A 9,124-nucleotide genomic window follows, 5' to 3' on the forward strand; every position below is an offset into this window, starting at 1 on the left:
ACGGACACCAAATTCTCTCTGGTATACCTTTTGAGTAGCTGTAATTGAATTCGTAATTCAGTATTGCTTCACAAAGAAGAGCCGTTGATTTAATGTGTACTGCATTTTTAGTGACTAAAAAAAATGTCGAAAACAGCTGCCAACAATAAAGAATAAAGAATAAACATCTGCGCATCTCATGACAGGGAATTAAAACTCCTGTTTAATTTGATGTTAAAAACTGCTCGTTAAGTGAATTTCCAGCCGAATAAATAAAGAATTTTCAACATTTGCTATAGAGGTTAGTAATCTCCCAAAGATACTCTCCTCTACATACTACATACTCTAAATATTTAGGCATTATTATTGATCAGCATTTAAAATGGGACAAGCATATCTCCTTCCTGTGTAACAGATTGCGTAAAACAATCCACAAATTTTCCATTCTACGTTCTTATTTACCTGTTTATGTTCTGCGTACTGTGTACTTAGCTCTGTTTCAATAAATAATTCAATATGGTATTTTAGGTTGAGGAGGAATGGCAAAATCGACTCTCCATCCTTTAAATTTGCCCCAAAAAAGAATTAACAAAATTTATTATAAAACTTTTGATTACCCAACAAAATTAATTTTTCAGGAATTTGGTGTATCAAATCTAGAACAAATTTACAAACACACATTGCTGATTTTCTTCCATAAAAACCACAATAAATTTAAATTTGATCCTCACGAATACCATACGAGACAAAACTACAGTTTCTTTCTAAATACTCCAAATGCCACACAGTTCTTGGATTAAAACACAGCAGCAATTTTGGACCCAAAATTTACAATGCATTAATTAGAGCTTACCCTGAGCTAAGTACACTTAACACACATAGATTTAAGAAACAAATCAGATTAATTATTTAATTGTTTAAGCTAATTTGATACTCTAATATTTATGTACTTGTGTATTTTCTATTTGTATATAGACCTTATTATTACATGCTGTATGTATTTTACTATTTATTAATGTTATTGTGCTCAATGAACTCTCTTAATTTTGTGATATATTTTGTATAACTGATCTGAACTGCGCCCGAGCACGAGCTTCTGCTCTTTCGAGCTGCAATGCCTAATGTAGCTCAAGTGTAAAGCATTAAATCTATACTAATAATAAATCTGTAGCCGAAATTTGTCTGGTAATTTTCGATTTTCCAAAAATAATTGGTCCTAACATATATAATTAACCACCCTGAAACCGAAAATCGCTTTTTTTGAAATTTTTGTTTGTATGTCTGTCTGTCTCTGTATGTTTGTTACCTTTTCACGCGACAATGGATGAACGGATTTCGATGAAAATTGGAATATAAATTATGTTCGTTGTAACTTAGATTTTAGGCTATATGGCATTCAAAATACATTATTTTAAAGGGGGGTTATAAGGAGGCCTGAATTAAATAAATCGAAATATCTCGCTTATTATTGATTTTTGTGAAAAATGTTACATAACAAAAGTTTATTTAAAAATAATTTTCGATAAGTTTTATTCCTTGAAAAATTTTGATAGGACTGATATTTAATGAGATAAATGAGTTTTAAAATTAAAATAACTGCCATCTAAGGCCGTGTACTGAAATAAAAAACAAATGACTTCGTCTATAAGGGGCCTTGGACACAACAATCGAAAGCTATGAAAGATAGCCTACAAAGAATGTTTCTGTGTTTGTATGAAGTAATATCGGAAGCTAAATTAACCGATTTGTATAATTAATTATTATTTCACCATTGGAAAGTGTAGTTTCTCTAGATGGACATAATGCTATAATGTTATTACATTAACTTCTGATATAATATAATATAATATAATATAATATAATATAATATAATATAATATAATATAATATAATATAATATAATATAATATAATATAATATAAGTTATTTGAAGGGTTCAGAACCATAGTGGGCCGAAAGCCATTTACTGAATACGTAGAAAACAAGGGTTAAAATTAAGTTATTACCATAATTCAATGGAAACCTATAACTAGTAAAATAAAGTATACACATTAAATCTAAATGATGTCAATGTTCATTAAACTATGGTTGCATGTAATAAAAATTAGAAACATGTTAAAGGAATTGTCATTGCACCAATGAGTGGTCTCTGGACCAAAATGATCGCATTTTAATTATTTGGATGCAATTTAAATTAAGTAACATATTAAACGATTTATCCTTCTATCAAACACGAATGTTCCCTGGATCAAATGTTCTATTTTAATTATGTAATTACTTTATATTTATTTCTAACGGGTGCAGCGGAGCGCACGGGTACGGCTAGTAAATAAATAAAATAAATAAATAAATTTGAGGTATAACAAATTGTGGCTACCATCATTCGTTTTGAAATAAATAAACAAAGAAAGAAAGAAATGTGTTAGTTCTGTATAAATCACTCTGTAGAATTTCACAGTTTTACCTGGAATCCTCTCAAGACGCCTTCTAGTTTAATTTTCTCTTTAACGTTGTTGGACATGTTACGTAGGGATTCGTTGAGGAGTTGGAACTGGGTGGCGTAGTGAAGCAAAACAACGATGCAGAGTGTATCCATGGTGCCTAGGAACAAGCCTTCCACTATCGTGAGGGCTCCTTGGCAAGCGTATTGGATCTCGTAATACGGGCTGTGTTCTGGAACCAGGGGATACCAACTCTTGAACGGAAGTACGTGGCTGCCCGCAGAGTAACTGGCATTGTCGTCTTCAGTTTCAATCGTGAGCAGAGGATGAAAGACCATGGCGATCGTCGTGAAAAAATACAATACCATGATATTTAGCGTTATCTTTCTAGCAAAATCAATTTTGGATACTGCTAATTTGCTTTGCGCTCCATTTATGTAATCTTCATACTGAATGAAGAATTTCTTCGGAATTGTAACCATCAGTTGAACCATTTCCTTGTCATAGAAAAGGATCGCTGTCAGTCTACCTGTCACAGCAACCTGCGTTACAAAGACGCTCATATTCTCTGCAAGATCTTCTAATGTCTCATATGCAAAGAAACAGTAAAGAAGAACCCCCGATGTACAGAAAAGGTACATAAAAATGTATAAATACTGGTAGCATCTGTACAGAACATTCTTCCATCTCGTCGTACTGACGTCACCTGGCCAGCCAGCTGAAATCTTCATAAGGAAAATATTGAGATCAACGCATCCATCAACCTTTCGTTTATGTTCTTCATTCATTATGAAAAATTGTTGGGTAGCCAACGTCCTATTTCAAATTGCACAGATTTCAGTGACGATAAAATCAAATATCGCGGTGGCTTCACGAGTTCCTCTTCTCGAGAGTTAAATTAAGGCAAAAACATTAACTCATTCCTTTCCTCTCTTTGACGTAACTGATCTGTTTCTCTTCCCCGTAAAGTTACCACTTTGCAGTTGGGTCGCTCAAAGAATGAAAAATTAAAAGCATAGACGTAATCACGCAGATCAACTGATGCAGTCTTCATGGACTTCACAAACTCTATTAATTGCTTAACCAATCTTTTATAATTTAAAAGAAGAGTCCATTGTGAAACAAACTTTGTCGTGGAGTTATAGTCGTAAACATGAAAAAAAAAAAAAAACTGTCAATTATATTATTTAAACTTACGTGGTCGTAAGAGTGAATATTAAATTTTCATTGAGCACAATAATAATAGTAATAATAATTTATTTATTTATTAAAGTGCTGGTCAACAGCCATGGACCAATGATAGTCCAGCACAAGTGATACAATAATAATACAGAATAAACAGAATTAAATTTTTAATATAACTAATTTACAATAATAATAATAATAATAATAATAATAATAATAATAATAATAATAATAATATGATAATAATATAATAATACCAATAATAATCTGATTAGAGTAACATGTAGCTAATCTGCGATGTATGCAATGGGTGGAGGAAAGAAGTGGCCACCCTGCCCCATTTTCTCCTGGCCTGGTTGCCTAATAAGTGGTGCCTATATTTATTGAGTGTGAGATGGATACTTCTTTTTAATAAATACATAACTGATGATGTCATTTTGAGTTTCTTATGTGCCGATCTCTGGAAAATAAAGTATTATCATTATTACTAGCCGTAGGCCTACCCGTGCGCTCCGCTGCACCCGTTAGAAATAAATATAACGTAATTACATAATTAAAATAGGACATTTGATTCAGGGAACATTCGTGTTTGATAGAAGGATAAATCGTTTAATATGTTACTTAATTTAAATTGCATCCAAATAATTAAAATGCGATCATTTTGGTCCAGAGACACTCATTTGGTGCAATGAGAATTATTCCTTTAACATGTTTCTTAATTTTTATTACATGCAACCATAGTTTAATGACGATTGACATCATTTAGATTTAATGCGCATATTTTATTTTACTTGTTATAGGTTTCCATTGAATTATGGTAATAACTTAATTTTAACCCTTGTTTTCTACGTATTCAGTAAATGGCGCTTGGCCCACTATGGTTCTGAATCCTTCAAATAACTTAATGTCCAAGTTTAAATAATATATTATATTATATTATATTATATTATATTATATTATATTATATTATATTATATTATATTATATTATATTATATTATATTATATTATATTATATTATATCAGAAGTTACTGTAATAACATTATAGCATTATGTCCATCTAGAGAAACTACACTTTCCAATGGTGAAATAATAATTAATTATACAAATCGGTTAATTTAGCTTCCGATATTGCTTCATACAAACACAGAAACATTCTCTGTAGGCTATCTTTCATAGCTTTCGATTGTTGCTGTCCAAGGCCCCTTATAGACGAAGTCATTTGTTTTTTAATTCATTACACTGCCTTAGATGGCAGTTATTTTAATTTTAAAACTCATTTATCTCATTAAATATCAGTCCTATCAAAATTTTTCAAAGAATGAAACTTATCGCAAATTATTTTTAAAGAAACTTTTGTTATGTAACATTTTTCACAGAAATGAATAATATGCGAGATATTTCGATTTATTTAATTCAGGCCCCCTTATAACCCCCTTTTTAAATAATGTATTTTGAATGCCATATAGCCTAAAATCTAAGTTACAACAAACTTAATTTATATTTCAATTTTCATCGAAATCCGTTCAGCCATTATCACGTGAAAAGGTAACAAACATACAGACAGACAGACAGACAGACAGACATACAAACAAAAATTTCAAAAAAGCGATTTTCGGTTTCAGGGTGGTTAATTATATATGTTAGGACCAATTATTTTTGGAAAATCAAAAATTCCCCGAAAAATTTCGGCTACAGATTTATTATTAGTATAGATTATTATTATTATTATTATTATTATTATTATTATTATTATTATTATCATTATTAAATAAAAGGACAACAAGGGGAATATAAGGAAGGGGAATAAAAGGAAGAAAAGGAGAATAAATGGAGAAAAATAAGAATAATGAGGTTAGTGTAATAGATCAACAATGGTCGTCCTAGATCATATTGACTCTTCATACGTAATATTTATGGTATAGTGACACCTTTGTTGTTAAATGTCGAAAAACAAGAAACAATAAGACGAACGCAATATGTCCCTAGACTACAACATCAAGGGTATAAGAAGTGTACCGCCACTGTAAATTATTGAAATTTGAATTTTTACTAGTACTACGATTTTTATAGATAAGATGTGACCTAAATTTGATCTAGAATTTGTTCACTTTTAGAAAAACTAAAAAAAAACCAAATATAAAGAGAACACTAGCTGCCACTGATCATGAATACAGATGGCGGTAGAAAATAGTTTATTTCTTCCTTCATATAATCAAGATTATCTATAGTTACTGCTTCTAAGGAATAAATACTTTGACGTTGTTTGCTTTCTGTTTTATAAAACTGAAGGTACTGTAATTTAAAGTTATTACCGACGTCTCCTCATGCGAACCTCGTTCAGTCCTATTAACGTTGATTGCCGGAGAAAAGTCTTGGAAGAGTCTTATTATACTTTATGCCTAAGTTAAACAGAAATTAAGCTATGATTTGGAAAATTATGTTACGTAGCCGCTGTCGTGATGTCAAAACACGTATTTCATTAATTATATTGTCGCATTTCCCAGTATACAGGGTGCGGAAATCTACTTTTAAAGAAATTTAAAGTGACCATTACACTTTTACTACGTCACACTACTTTCGACCAATAAAACGGTACGAAAGGACGTCTTTCAACCAATCATGGCCGCTTATCGCACAATTTTATCGCGTCCCTAGCATTTGTTTAATTTTATCGCGTCCCTAGCATTTGTTTATTTTTGTCACTACCCTAGCATTTGTTTCTTTGTTTGCCAACATTTCAAACTGCACTGGTCTGGCCGTCAAAAAACAGAAAATTACAAACCACTCCAGTCGATGCACATCACTTTCAAATATGACTCGCATTTTGGCATTCAAGAACAAGAATTAATAAAGATCACTGGTCATATATGAAGAGCACCATTCGGAAATCCTGAATGAGTTGAGGGATACACCATGTACACCAACGAGTTCACTTCTTTTACGCACACGTCCAATATAACATCAACTGAACCTCCAAAACATTCAAATTTGAAAATTGTACTTTCAATAATTGTTTCTTTTAAAATCATCCATGTTTATTTTTTATTTCATCATCGTTAATTAAAACGTTTCTTGTTTATTTCATCATCCCTAATTAAAACTTTTCTAACACTTGTTTATATTATTTAGGTTATGTTTGTTATAGCTTCTGCTATATATTATGGATAGTCACGTAACAGAGATTGTTTAATACTAAGATTTATTGAAAATCATCTGTCAAGTGACGTTGATTACTGGGATCCGGATTGTTGAAATGGAATGCAAATGTTTTAATAAAAATGAAACTGAATCAACAAAGCCTTCTTGACTAGCAACAGTCCACAGAGTTCAATGATGATTCCACAGTTGGCACAACTGATACCGGTAACAAGAAAACATCATCATAAAACACTACTGCCAACTAGAGTAATGTTGAGATGGTACAATAATACATTTGAAGACAGTATTTTCGTAAGCCAATTAATATTTTATTGTACACTTTGTTACTTCTAATCTTTATATAGCCTACTTTCTTCTAATCGTGTAATAGTCAATTAAATCCCATTCGAGTTTTGATTTTCTCTAGATAAATCAAAACGTCTAGTGAGATTACTGTTGATAAATTGGATCAAGAGACTTGTTAAGGTAGGGACCTGGTTCGGAAATGTATAGTCTACCTACTATATTCAACTATGGGCTTAGGTAAGTTCTTTAACACCATTGAAAGTGAGATATTCGATGTCACATCATCATTAATTAAAAATAAAGAGATATAGTACGGTAGTTATTTTATATAAGAATTTTTAACTTTTTGGATTAAAATATATGATTATGTCTCGTGAAGAGAATATTGTACGAAATGGAAATATAAAAATTTGAAAGTTATCTTTCGAAGAGGTGGAGAAGTTCAAATGTCTTGGAGCAACAGTAACAAAATAATATAAATGATACTCGGGAGAAAATTAAACACAGAATAAATATGGGAAATGCCTGTTATTATTCCGTTGAGAAGCTTTTATCATCCAGTCTGCTGTCAAAAAATCTGAAAGTTAGAATTTATAAAACAGGTATATTACCGGTTGTTCTTTATGGTTGTTAAACTTGGACTCTCACTTTGAGAGAGGGACATTGGTTAAGGGTGTTTAAGAATAAGGTGCTTAGGAAAATATTTGGGGCTAAGAGGGATGAAGTTACAGAAGAATGGAGAAAGTTACACAACACAGAACTGCACGCATTGTATTCTTCACCTGACATAATTAGGAACATTAAATCCAGATGTTTGAGATGGGCTTGGCATGTAGCACGTATGGGCGAATCCATAAATGCATATAGAGTGTTAGTTGGGAGGCCGGAGCGAAAAAGACCTTTAGGGAGGCTGAAACGTAGATGGAAAGATAATATTAAAATGGATTTGAGGGAGATGGGATATGACGATAGAGACTGGATTAATCTTGCTCAGGATAGGGACCAATGGCGGGCTTATGTGAGGGCGGCAATGAACCTCCGGGTTCCTTAAAAGCCAGTAAGTAAGTAAGTAAGTAAGTAAGTAAGTAAGTAAGTAAGTAAGTAAGTAAGTAAAAGTCTACAAAAATGTAAAAAAAAAAATACTCAATATTTCTACCTTGGAACTGCAGACAAAAGGTACAGTCAATGATTTATAGTAGTAGTAGTAGTAGTAGTAGTAGTAGTAGTAGTAGTAGTAGTAGTAGTAGTAGTAGTAGTAATAATAATAATAATAATAATAAGAAGAAGAAGAAGTGTTGCATACATTTGCATGGCTTGAGCGGAGACCATTTTGATCGTTCTTAGTGCAGGCTAAATTTTGAGAAAGTTAATTTCCGTTTTGATTTCAGTCTAATAGGCCTATCCATTATGTATAGTGTAATTTTTTAAATTTACAAAGAGATTAGAGTTTGTTTTCAAATATAAAACGTAATGTATTTAATCTTCAGTTTTGGTATCGATATCGAATATTGAGGAGTTGCGGCATTATGAAAAATGTTCTGTAATACTTTTACGATGCAAGCCGCCACTGAGAGATTCAGTATAATAGTACATGATATATTATAATTGTCAGAAAACCTTAAGTGAAAGTTTCCTTATAGAGGCAAAACTTTGAAAATGTGATTACCCTAATAAAAACGATTAGACTATTTCTATTCACAATATCCACCTTCATAAAATATTTCATATGTGTTGTAAGCTGGAATTAGCATGAGTTGTTACTTCTTTTCTCAAACTTTGCGTAAAGTTTGTAGGGATAAGCATAGTCGGCTTCATTACAAAGAAATTAGCGATACTGGCGACAAGTCATTAACAACCAGGTTCTTTGAAACATCAGAAAAATCGAAAGAGCAATTTTATATACTGCATTTGCAGCATAAAATTGACAGTAGGGAGAAAGTCAGACATGGAAGCGAAAGGGCAGACCGTGCTGACAAGGGCGTGCTTGGCTTTGAATTTGAAGGTTCTCACATTAGGGTCAATCTGCCCATTCGAAGTGAGCTCCTCGCCCTGGGTGAACACACTGTACAAGT

This window comes from Periplaneta americana, chromosome 13 (genome assembly GCF_040183065.1).
Source record: "Periplaneta americana isolate PAMFEO1 chromosome 13, P.americana_PAMFEO1_priV1, whole genome shotgun sequence".
Classification (NCBI taxonomy): domain Eukaryota; kingdom Metazoa; phylum Arthropoda; class Insecta; order Blattodea; family Blattidae; genus Periplaneta; species Periplaneta americana.